Here is a 14,097-nt window from a genome sequence, read left to right on the forward strand (position 1 = left end):
GAAACAGAATGGTACCTGAAACCCTGATGCATTGTATGCTGATAAGCATTGAGGGAGCTGAGGTTCCAACAGATGATTTTCTTGAAAAGACAGTGGACTTGTATACATCGAAGAAAATGCGGCGGATACGATTTGTCTAACCAGTAACCAGTCATGGAAACTCTTTTGAATATTTAGTTCTGAACGTTTTAAGAAATTGTTTTAACTCATCAAAGACCCTATTTTGGCTTAGATTAAAAGTCAGTTTTTGTTGTACTGAGAAAGTTTTAATTCGGATTAAGTAACACGTAGCTCTCTGCTTTTCTTAAAACGCCATACGGAAATTGAATTTCCCATCCATTTGTTAAATTATGTGTTGTGGGAGTGCGTTCGCTACAGTGGCTAAGCCAGGAATTCGTCAACGGGGGCGAAGTATTTGAATGTTAAGGGGGGTCGAGAAGTGGGTGAAAACTATGTATAGTCCAAGGTAGGCCCAAAGGTTGTCTGGGCCTGAAAACCCCCCGTTGTCGACACGGGCTCGCTACATGCACTGGAAATCCGCACCCCCGAATGGTTGGGAAGCCCTCCCGGAGAAAAGTTTCTGAAAGAAACACTGCTCACCAATCATTGGAACGACATTACATTAAATTAGTATTTTTTGGATTCTGTGACAAAAGCTGTGTTCGAAGCGTTATTTCAATGAATCTCGATTTAATAATAATAATAATCAGCTAGGGATAAGTAATCAAGCGACTTTTAAAGCCATTAATTCAGGTGGCCGGGTTACAATGCATAGCAGGGTAGTGGCAAGCCCTTCAACAGCTCCCTACACAAACTATTACCGTTAACCTCAACAAGTTTTTATGGAACGGGAAGCCGGAGAGCTGGGAGTAAAACCCCCTTAAACCAATGGGGAGAGAACTTGCAAACCCAACGAAGAAAGAGTGGTTTCGTTTCACCCAGAGCCGCAAGCTGGGATCGAGCTGCTCTTGCTGCGAGGCGAAAGTGCTAACCACTCCACCACCCTAATATCCTATATAAAAATGATTAATAATATAATATTAATATTAAAATATAATATTATATAATATAATATTAATTATATAATGAAATGAACTGAAATGAATTTATTTACAGTGAACTACAACAGTTCAAAATGACCAACTACAACTTACAATAAATAAGAAACATATAGACAAATTGACAGTCGAACATGTTCAAGTTATTTTCATAATAGCGGTATATTTACAGGAAAATAAATCAATTTGGTTACAATAGGTATTATGTGTTTTGCATACGACGAAGTGGTGAATCATTAGATTTACCGTTAAACGTGTACATATGGCGGGTTTTATAATTTGGTACATAAAAATTTAGGCAAGACAGTAAGTCAGAGTGACAAGAGGTAATATTAATATTAATATAATATAATATAATATAATATAATATTAATAATATAATATTAATGTTAATAATAATAATATAATATTAATATTAATAATAATAATATAATATTAATAATATAATATAATATTAATAATATAATATTATATTAATAATAATAATGAAATGAAATGAAATGAAAAAGGTGGTTTAATGTGTAGCAAAACAATACAATGATGTATCAGCAAGTTGTTAAACAGGTTTGTTTTTAAATGCTCATGGCATGGTTCATTTTTTGGTTTTATAATTTTTATACATTGTTAAAAAGTTTTACTTACAGCGAATTTTCCACAAATTACATAGTTTTAAATATTTTTCTGTACAAGCAATGAGATGGAAATGACATTGACTAGGAGTGTAGATGATTAAATTTTCTTAGTTCGACAGGAATATATAATTTTTACCTCTCCGAGGGGACAAAGTCCCCTAGGAGGGGTTATACAATCACCGTGTCTGTCTGTCAGGCCTGCGAACGCGTTCGCATTTTCGGGGCAAAGGTTAATCATTGAGTTCGCAGTTTCTCGAAGGGTTGGCAAAACCACCGTGTGACGGTGAGCGTTAACGAATCGATTTGCGGTTGGGTTTGGTTGGTCTTTTTTCGTCAACGCTCACCGGATATTTCGTTATTGTTATGTAAATGTGTAGGTTGTGAATGTTGTGGGTGTTGAGTTTGTGTTATGATGGTTGTGGATGTTGAGTCTGTTGTTTTTGTATGGGCGTTTTCTCTCCAACTTCTTCTTAATAACTTTGGGACGGACCGAGTGCTGAGTGTTATGCAACCTCTCAACGTCCAATGGAATTGTTTCCACCAGTTGTACACGGTATTCGTCTTAGTACCAATTTGCAATTTTTTGGCGCTGGCCGGAAATCGAACCCGGGTCTGCCTCGTGCAAGCAGTGCCATAACGACAAATTTTGGGCTCCCCCGCAGGATATCAAAAGGGCCCTTTATATATTTTTTTAATTTACCCCATTTTTACAAGTTTTCTGAAAATATTGGGGAAATGTGCCAGATTTCTACATTTTTACCAATAGTTAAAGCATAATTCATTTAATTATTTAAAAATTTAAATAAATTAAAAAATGAATACTTAAAACGAAAGGGCCCCTATTTTGTGAAAATGTCATGCCCCCCCCCCCCCGCGGTCGCGGGGTCTACGGGTCCTTAGTTACGCCACTGCGTGCAAGAGATGTACTCTAACCACTCAGCCACCAACGCTTGTGAATTTACGGTGTTTTTCTAAAAAACAGCTTTGGTGAATGTCTTTTACAAAGTTATAACGTTAGGCTATAATTTATTCTACATCATTTTAAATATTTATAAATTATATTAATCTTATAATTAATGAAATATTTTAGTATTTCAATGTAAAATTTGTTCGTGATCAGGAATTGAACTCGGGTAACAGATCAATCGCTACATTCGAAGGAGCCTGAGCACCGGTGCAAACGCTTATAATTTCAGACGGGTCTTCTGCAAACGGATTTATCCAGTTATTTTCCAATAAACCGATCATTGCGAAAATATCCGCTTCGTCTCTTTTCATCCGTGGCTGTTGTAAATCGGGATGATAGGAATTAATTTGTTCTCGAAGTTGCCTTAGTGCGGCTACTCGGTGTTCGGCCGTAAGATAGTATCTTGATATTGTTCCAGGTTTGAGACTAAAACCACGGAAGCCACCAACTGTTTGTTTTCCTTAGCTGAACGGAAAATCCACCGTTTGCAAAATGTTCGTGTAAGACTGGGCATGTACTTTCTAGTTGCGTCATAATGGCATAGTAATAATATGGAAGATATCTCGAATCATAAACTTAAACGATGGCGAAGGCCCAAGGAATGACTTCTCGAATTGCTGATACCAATCTCCTTCCCTCTCACCTCGAAATATTCCAAGAAGAACGTCAACCATATCCAAGTCATTCATCCACAATTTTGAAGGGCAGCCCTATCGTTCCACCAAATATCAAGGTAGTCATTGAATTAACGGATAAATATTTCGAAAGACTCATCGGAAGCTACAGCCAAATACGTTTCGTAACTGGTGCTCTGGTGAACGTCTGCTAGAACGACTAAGCTTTTTTTAAGCGTATCGTTTGTTTGTTAGTGTTGATTTTGAATCCGCGTACAAAAACCTTTCCAGACTATTTTCATAAGTGCTTGAAACATTAGTTGTGGAAGCAAACTGCACGATTGTATTGTTTTACTTCCAGTACTTTATTAATACAGCCTTCCGCTATAACTCCATACTCAACTGCTAAATCACTAGAAATAAAGCTGCAAATGGTATGAAAGTTACCAACCATTAAATAAATGTCACTAAATGTTTCTTCATTAGCCCATAGAATTTCGGTGGCTTTGACGTTTAAAGCCTGGTCAAAGACCACAGCGATGCTATTCAAATTAAGCTAAATTTTAATGTCCACGCAATTGCGCCATCTCAGTTGCTGAAGCGTTCATCTTCGGTAAGTATCCAATTGAATTCGGGGCGACATTTTTTTGGTTCCGGTCCATGAGCTAAATTTTTATCCAGTGAATCTATATTTTGGACTATAATGCATATTTTAAGTCTTTAACACGAGCTTGTAAATCAACACTCCCTGTGTGAGTTGTGATATCCTTGGTTTGGATCGGTAATGGGCCTATCCTTTTTTCCAACAACGTACGAATAAAGTGGTTTGTCAGTCATATGAATAGTTCTCTTTTCTAATAAGCTGAGACAGACACCTTCGTTGGACGCAAGAATCAGACGCACGTTGAATTACGATTACGTTTACACGATGCGAAGTTCCCGAACCACTTAGGACCTCTCCTTGTCTATCGATATTATCAAACGCGAGAACTGTTGGGATGTTAGGGTAGCGCAGTAGCATTTTTTTCTAATTTGGAATACGAACACAAATGCCCCAGTCTGTTTAGTGTTCTATTTATTTCAACGTTACCAGTCAGCAATTTCACTGCCCAAGGTAATAAAACATGCTTCGGAGTAATCACTTTGCCTGTGTAACGGCGTAAGCTATTTCTTGCGCGATAGACCATGAAAGGCAATTTACTCGTTCAGAGAGGTTCACGTGTGTACCGCAGATCAAATCGATGAAACATTTGTCCAAATTTTGGGGCATTGACAAGTAATGCGAATTGAGTTCCTGAGGTTGGGGGGTGGACAATGTTGCTCCGGTAGAGAAGCTTTTATTTCTGTGCGAAAATAAAAGCTGTCCCTTGAAAATTTGATTTGGAAATTTCGGAATTGATAAGTGAGAGTTGTACTTCACCTTCAGCTTCACGAAATGATCCAAAAAGGTTTTTCAAAGAAAAACTATCTTGCCTAACAAAACCACTTCGATTAAAGTTAAAAAAGGTAAAGATTTTTCAAACTCCGTTTCAATGTTTTTTTTTTGTAAATGGAATTTAGTCCTCCATTCTTTACCATTAATTATATCAATCTGGCTGTAAGAAACAAAAAAAAACGTGTAAAAGAAAATCTTTACGGAGGTTATAAAATAATTGAGTGAGATATATATTTTCCGCTTTCTGGATCACTTTTTTCAATTCCTCGGACTTTTCTGTGAATTTACTTTTTCTCGCAAACTGTTAATAGCAGGATTTGTGAAAATGCGCTTCTGCAGCTACAATATCTCTGGATGCAATGGCTTTAATTCATTCATCTTAAATTTTATCAATGGCAATTTTGCGTGCAGTTCTATCCGATCTCAGCTGTATATATTGCACTAGTGGCTCCCGAGTGTTTTACCTTTAAAATATTTGTGGGTTTTTCAACCAAATATATAATTTTTTTTTTAAACTGTAGCGCCTAAGACAACTTTCCTTGATGCATGTCTTACATGTAGATTTGATTTGTCCGACGTTTTTCTATTATTGTCAGATTGGTTTTGAAAGTAAAATAGCTCTGCATCTTCTATGATAGAGAATGTTAGTGATTTGAGCAGTTGAGTCCTTTGACAAAGTTAGAATTGGCTCAAACCCTCTAATTTTTGCCGCGTCGCCAAGGCTTTGCTACGATCTTTCATCTTGTGGTGTAATTAAAATGTAAAGTTTTTCTGTTTTGGCATGCTAAAATTATTTTTCGGGAAACTAATAACGTACACTCACCCGCTAATTGTCTCGTAGAGTAGACTAATTTTATTTGTACATGGTTGTCGAAAAGAGTCGAAAACTGCTATTAAACCCCTTTAAAAGAAAAATTAACTTATCCATTAACCAACCAACCCGTGATGCTTAACAAATAGGGAAGGTGGTGAAAAATGGCTTCAGATAGGCTCAAGTAAGAATCGCCAAAAATATTGAAACACCATCGTCAATGGACTGTGTGGTTTTTTTTTGTTAATTGAGAGCGAGATAGGAAGGAAGGTTGTAAAACCAAAGTTCGCCATAACACCAAGAGTATATCAAGTTAAAGAGCTCCAAAATTTCAAAATTAAAAAAATATTGCCCCGCCCCCTTTCACAATGTTCTATAACTACGTTTTGTTATAGCTTGAAGGCTCGTTAGTACATAGACAGTTAGATAAATGCCTAAGCTATAGATGTATTACCGTAGAAATAATAAGTTATTATTAGCTTTAATTCTGTTCCGGAAACTATTATTTCAAAATGACAAAAAAGCATATATTTGAAATTGACCGCTAGATGACGTTTCATATTGAAAATCTTCAATTAAAGTTAATTTTAAGACACACAAATCGCTTATGTTTGGTGTATCGTTTGTGAAATTCCGACGGGTAGCGGCAAAGATATATGCTTATTACGTAACTCCATCACCGCCATCTTGAATATCTGGACAATAGAACTAAACAGCAATATTTCCCTTATACCTCAAGCATCCATCTTTACGAAAATAACATTGACGTTTAGTCCCCCGAGCTGATAGTCAAAAGATTGTCTGGCACACGGACTAATGTTATTGAAGGAATGATTTGAACCCTTTCAGAACACAAACATCTATTGCGCACGTGTATCGAGATCCAAGTTGCTGAGTACCTTAACTTATCGTGAAGTAACTCAAGCGTACAATTCGTGGAACTGTCGAATCTATAGTTGCATGGACAATCAAAAGGATGACGTTAAAGTTCTTCTTCCGAAAAGAGCTCTGGGGAAAATGAATTGCACATTGTTGCTGGTCTCCTGCATCGTCATATCGTTGGTGGCTGCGTCGTTATTCAGCAAAAAGAGTCTTCAACGAGAAAACGCCATGAGGAGGATCGCATAGAGCGTCTTCATGTTTTTCCAGCTACTTTCTGAATCGTTTAAGTATAGTTTTGATAAATAACAGTTACGTCTTGCGCTTTAATGAGGAACTGTCCAGTTTGATTACTAATCCTTTTAGTAACGTAGGGACATTGGGAGAGTAGGGCACCAAAATGCAAGCTTATAGTGGCCAAATTGATATTTTTCCATAAAATTATTCTTTTAAAAACTATTTTGCATTATTCTCCAACAAATTTCAAATTATCATTTCTGAGCTGTACGTTTGAATAATATCGATTATGTAGTTTCTTTCTATGTATAATTGAAAGTTTATGCAGCCTGGAATAGTTTATTTAGTTGACCTAGCGCCTTTAGGGTATGAAAGTAAATGGATTAACTCCATACTACATTTGATTTTACTGTAGTTATTTCCTACAGTGTCCAACGATGAATCTCATTGGAAATCATGCTTCGATATCGATTAACCTCATGTTAACATACAGATCTTCAATACAACTTGTCTCCGATATTGCATATTTTATTAATAGCCCAGTCGACATAAATATTTTTCACCTAGTGTCTTTGATTAACGTTATTTATTCCTAAGTAAAACTAAACAGATTATAGGAAAAGGATTTTCAAAATTGCTATTTATATCCATTAGTAAAATGCACCTTTTGAGATAATATTAAAAATGAAGAAATACACGGGTATTAAAGACATAGTTATCGTATTTTTGTTATATCGTTTGAAATGCAAATGTTGCCTCAGAGTTAAGAGACAGCCATTATTATTAAATAAGGTCTCAAAATGAAAACGCTTCTATTTGTGTCTTAGCTTTGACTTCGAAAAATGCAACTTCCACCTTCTAATTGTGATCTCGACCCTAAAAATGGCAATCTCGAGCTCAACCTTCAAATTTTGCTAATTTATATTCTAAAGTGCACACCCCCTAAATCTAAAGTGTTCCTACGTCCTTGAATACTGGCCTATCTGCAAAAAGCTTTTTAGCGTTACTACTAATTCGTTCATTCTCAAAAAATACTCCTTCGTAAATATTCCGCCATAATGCCCGCGGATAGTTGCTTTATGGATCTGTGTTTTTGTTTCATTTATAAAATATTTTTAGGAAATAATCTCATTTACGCATAAGCAAATCAAGTAGATGTCCTGGAGGTTGCTGTTGTCCGGGTGGTTACTTGGCGCTGGAGTCATTCTCAACAAGGTCTACTTAGCCAACTTGAAGGGAGAAATAACCACTGCAAAATTCAACTTCATCGATACCCTACAAGACATACTGCACGCAAGAAATGACATCCAAATGATTTATCGAGATTTAGATGCTAATGTAAATTCAAAAACTAAATCAACTATTTGGGGACTAAAAGGGACCAGAAAAAATGAAATTATGAGACAAACCAATCCAAAGAATTTATAGCGAAGCAAGCCCAAAAAAATTGCCTTGTGCTTAGTTTCCACTAGCCTGTTTCGCGAAATGTCGAAACAAAGGTGCGAAAATCATTCCTAGGTCGCGGTATGGATTCCAGTTTTCACTTAACGTCATCATTCAAACAAAACTAGTATAATTCGAGGAACCTCAGGGTTTGTCTGCTATCTGCTCATTAATCCTTAATTGTTGAAATCAACGGGACTTCTTTATTTCATTCAAAACAGGCGGAAGAGTCGAGCATAGGAATTGCCGAAGTAAACAAAAGAAGTAAGCGAATTAAAACCAAAGAATGGATAGCCATAGGAAGTGCGATAAAAAAGATGGTATTCATAACGTGGGATTTTGAATATCCCGTTTTGAGCAAACATCCGAAAACTTGCAAAAACGTCTACCAGGGACAAGTTAACTATTTCAGAGAGACATTCTACCTGTTTCTGTCCATGGCCCCACGCCTTCCACTTTCCCTCAAAGAAAGAATTGAATTTCTGTGAGTAGGAGTAGGTAGTTATATTATGATAGTGGTAGACATTAACACGTGCATGTCGAGTGTAATTCTTAAATTGCTTTTGTTATATTCATAGTGTTCTGCGATTCATGGAAACAAGGCAGCGAACGCCATTCGATATTTGGGAGGAATTCAATGAATCTCAGTTGAACTCCTTGGATAGTCGCATTCCACCGAAAGTCACAACCATTTCCTTTCTAATGCCCATCATCGAAATCTTGGTTTGGGGTATCGTGCTCTCCCTCTTGGCCATCAGCGCGGAATTGATGTACCTATACCTGGTCCAAAACTAACGAGAAAAATCAAAGAAGTCTTGGAATTAAAGCCTTCGTAAATAACTTTTTATTTCTAGAAATATCACTTTTAAATCTTCCCAGTAGAGTATATTAATTCAAAGGGCCAGCTCACTTTTTTATGGGTAAATATTATATTCGGTCATCTTGAATTACTTTTTTCCATTTTCAGGCACAAGACTCAGCATTCGAGAACCAAGCAACATTATACTTTCTGCCAACAAAAACTGTCAAAGATAACTACAATTATATTACTTACCCAGCGTTGTATTTCAGTATTGAGATAACCATATTAGTTGGTTATTCTTGTCAATTTTAACGTGGAAGTATACTAGTACTTGACAATGACACAATGTTGCGTCGAAACTAGTCGGCTTTAAATTCGTGGTTTTTTTATTTTTAATTCAATCAAGTAGCGTAAGGTGTTTAAACTTAAATTTATACTAGTACTGCATTTCTTAACGAGGGATCATCGACATAATGTTACGAATCACATTGAAAAAGTGTAACATTCCTAACATAGAAGCCTTCAAACCGGTGTCTGCGCCGTTGATGACCGTTTTCCTCGTAAAAAAACCACAGAATTTTCTACATCTCGACGTATTGAGTTAGCGATGTTACAATATTCGAAATTCTCACAATAAATAAATTTCTGTTCAAATTTATTATACGTAATAAACTTTTTTTCGAAGCATAATGTATCATTTCCTTTTTCTATAAACTTGAGGTTCTGTTTCTCCAAAGCAATTAACCCTACCAGTAACATCAGATATCTTCCATGCTGATATCTTGGCTACCTTTCACGCATTGTTTTGCCTAAGAAATTAAATAACTGACCCTGTCTCTATTTTACCTACAGCTTATCATCCATAAAGGCCCTGCTCAATCCTCGAATTAATTATTATTTTAGGGTAAAGATCAAACATATTCTTTTTCATGTGCACATTTTTTGTACTAAAGTTCATTGGGGCAAAAAGGTAATGAATATGCAGATGTTTTGGCAAAATTATCTACTTCATCATTAGGTGGTATAGCGGTACCACTTTCCAAAACACGCATAGCTTTGCGCAAGGAACTTCGTGCCATGTCTCTGGAAGAATGGCAAATTATTTGGAACAATTCTATCACATGTCGTTTTACACGATTGTTTCTTTAGACCCTCCTGGAGTGGATTATTTCATATCCCAAATTCCCCTTTATATTAGCAAATGAGGACATTTAGCATCTTCGACTTGTGGTAGTAGGGAATTATTGGCTGATACCGAACATTATATTTCGTTTTCTCCTTTAACTGAAGGATTTATTAATCACCCGACATATTATGCATCTCGGGACACCATAGTTTTGGACTGTCGTAGTTATTTGGCTCTTAGAGAAATGATGCGGTTCATCATAGCCAATTTTGATCTGCTAAGGGGTTAAATTTCTAAATTATTTAATATTCAATTTATGTCTACAGAGCCGAATATGACCTTTCACACTGTAAGGCAGGGGTTAGGTCGGCCGTCACATAGTTTGCGTGGAAAGGGGGGGGGGGATTCGGACGCTCTTTCTTATTTAGAACTGTCGCCTCATGGTGCAATCTGACCTGGGTGGATTTTCTATTTTTTCCTGGCGCCGGATTGTCTATCAGGGGGAAGGTAACACTAAGGTGGGACAATGAATAGATTCGCTAAATTATGGTACTCAATAATTTTTCAGATTTTTAGGGGTTTTTTCATTTAATTTTAATATTTAGAATTTTAAATTATATCCATTTTCCGGGATTTTTCCGGGGGTTTCTAACCATACCACTCATGACATACCAAATATCGTAGGGGTTATTTAAGTATATTAAAGGAGTTTTAATTAATTGGGATTCTTAGTTAGACTTTATGTATACTATGGTAAATTATAAAATATAGGATTATGGGATACACAAATGAGAAACCATCTTAATTCTTTTAACATTAATAAATGGGATACACAAAACGAAAATTTTAAAAAAATTTAAAAATAAATAAACCAAAAAACTTTTCTCTCTCGCCATATGACGCCACACGGGTAAAAACTTCACTTTAAATACACTCAATAAGTATTATAAAGCACAACTTTTGTTTATAAGCAAATGGAAACAACATCTCAAATATCAAATTATTATAAATGTTACTAGATACACGAAAAAAAACTTTAAAACTAGTTAAAGCACTACTTTCAGTACTAAGAACTTTTTCGTAGTTACAAATATCCAAAATATTGGCTTATTCATTGTAATTGAATAACAAGTTTTCAAGTCAAAATGCTACGCGTTTGAATGAGACAAAGATTAGTTGCGTTAATAACTAATAAATAACGTTGAGTTAATATCAATAAACAATCCTTGTTGTTTACGATAATGAAACGTTATTGCTAGGTTATTTTGGATTTATCATATAGGACGCGGTCTTAACCTCAGGTTGAACAATTGTTTTGTATGGACGAGTGTAGGTGGCGAAATGGCGCATCTATATTCTACTAAAACTTCGGCTTCTGCGGGTATTCGCTACCGAAAACTTCAGCGTCGCTGCGCCACCTATATAAACACGTTTCGGTAGCAAATTTCACGGTCACGGAGATAAGACTGCTGCCGAAAGGGATAATTGTTTTTAGTAGCGATTCTAGGGAATAAGGCTGATTTGGGCTTTTTAATTACTTGGGGAAAATAAGCTTTCTTTGAATAATGAATATTTAAGTAGATTTATGGTACATTTATTTACTTAAAAATAACGTTAAATTAATACCAAAATTACCAACAAAATATCCTCATGCAGTTCAGTTTTAAAAAAACGTTATAAATACGTGTTATATCTATATAGCAATATTTCTGCAAAAAAAATTGGTTTTTGCAGTTATTAAATATCAACGTAGACGAATAGTTAATAATAAACTTAAAATGCTTAATCTACCAAAAAACCAAAACTCAACCACGAAGCAACGTTAACTTTGCAATAAACGTTCGAAGTTTCTTCCTTCAAGTCTTACACAAAGACGACAGCGTCGAAGGAGGGAATCACGTACGTGTTGAAATACTCCCGGTGTGTTCCGAATCTCTTCGATAGCGGCTTTTAACCTTGCCAACAAATCAATGTCAAAATCTACTGGCATGTCGTATACCAGATCCTTCGTCCATCCCCACAAAAAAGTCCAGGTAGGGTTATATCGAAGGCCATAAGACTGGACCTCATTATCCGTCTGTGCGGAAATCGCTGGTTTAGTTCTTCCAGGACCGCAAGGCAAAAGTGAGCAGGTGCCCCGTCAAGCTGCAACCGCATTCGTCTCCAAGTCACACGTCGTCCAGAAGGTTAGGCAAGACATCTTGCAGGAAACCCAGTAAGACGCCCCAGTGAGTCGTTGCGGCAACATGTAAGGGCCAACCGAGACGTCTCCAACTATTTCAGCCCACATGTTAACCGAGAATCGCTCCTGAAAACCACGTGTAAACGTGGCTGCGGGTGTTCGTACGCCCACTCGTGCTGGTTTTGGGTGATGAATGGGACTTCCCTTCCGAAAGTAGATTTGTCAATGAAAGACATCTTGTTCTGAACGCTCCAAAAACCACCTTACGAAGTCCAGTCGCAATGGCCGATCCCCCGGATTTAATGCTTGTACTCCGAGCCGTTGTACTCTGTCTGTGAAAAGGGTGCTGAAGATTATCGTGAATGACCCGCCAAACGGACGAATGACTGACTCCCATTTCTAGTCCTACAGCACGTGTGCTTGTTGACGGGTTGTCGTTGAAAGCAGCCTCTAGCACCCCTTTTTCGAACTGAACATGGTGGGCAACCCGTGGTCGACATACTTCGTTCCTGTTCTGTAAAACGCACAATACGTTTGTAACGAATCAGTCGCAGAGAATTTCAATTAAAAAATTAAGTAACGTACCCAGAATGCTCCAGTCTCACGCAATCTACGATGGGCATTGGTAAAACTCCTTTAAATGGGGGGTTGGGCCGGTTCGGGTACCTTTCCTGGTAGAGACGTTGAGCAGCCAAAGCATTGCCATCCGCTAGTCTATACACGAAATGAATAGATAATAAGTGAACTCCATTGTTGTAGTTTGAAAGTTAAGAGAAATCGCGGTCCATCACGACTTTAAATACTGTTGAAGTGTACTTTACTACGCTGGTTACCTCGATTTGTTTAAAATGTCCTTTTTAACCTATCACACGAACCTTAACCTTAATGTTCGCATTTCCCTACTGCTTGGTTTTGTGCTTGTTGCAGCGTACTTCCAAGGGCTAGTAGGTCACACTTTCAAGCTCTCTGGAGCTCTTTTAAATTATCGTAGAAAATGGGGAAAAACAGGTATACTTCACAACTCACCCCCTACAACTCTATAAAATTTTTGAATTACCTTTTGAAACACCCTGTATATATAATTTTTCAAATTTATTTTAGGGGAAAAACCTGTTTTTATTATTTTCGAGAGTCATTAATTAGTCTGCCTTTTTATATTAAACTCGCTGTTTTCAAGGCAAGTTCGGTTAGTCCTCTTCATCTTCAAGGTTCTTCCGTCGACAAAAAAAACACTTAACTTTCCAACGCGATGGCTTTGAGACCGTTCATCCATTAGTCTTCTTCACGAAAAAAAACCTTACACACTTTCCTTACCAACGCGAGACCTGTTCATAATCTCCGAAATTCATCCGTCAGTCCTTTTCTACAGATAAAAAAACTCACTTAACTTACAATTATTTCCCCATTGAAAGCCAAACAATCAAATGGATGGATCCTAAAGTGCAACCCAAATAAGAGCATCATTGTGGGCTATAGGTTAAAAAATGGCTAAGGAATAAAACTTCAAACCCTATATTATTTTTACGTGTAGGAATTTTATTTCAAATCATTGAATTTTTAAAATCTCAAAATCAGTTTCTTAATTCTGAAATCACTTCGAGATTCTTAATCCCGTACGCAAATTTCCTAACGTTAATTCCCTCGATAAAAGTAGTGGTGGACGATATATATGTGCAAAGTAGAAATGTTAATGAAAAATACAAAAAAAATCATTTAAATCCTGCTAGTCCACTGCTAAATATTTTTAAGTGGGAAGGGCACTTCTTTGGGTAAGAATGTCAATATCTGAAGTACTTGAATGTAATAATTTTATAAGGATGCAAATATTTTTTTAATATTAAATGATTTAATACAAAGTGGCAAAACAATATTTAGTTTTTGGTAGGGTAATCTAGTCGGTCATAGCAACAA

Source organism: Leiobunum rupestre, chromosome 7, assembly GCF_980474605.1.
Source record: "Leiobunum rupestre chromosome 7, qqLeiRupe1.1.hap1, whole genome shotgun sequence".
Lineage (NCBI taxonomy): Eukaryota > Metazoa > Arthropoda > Arachnida > Opiliones > Sclerosomatidae > Leiobunum > Leiobunum rupestre.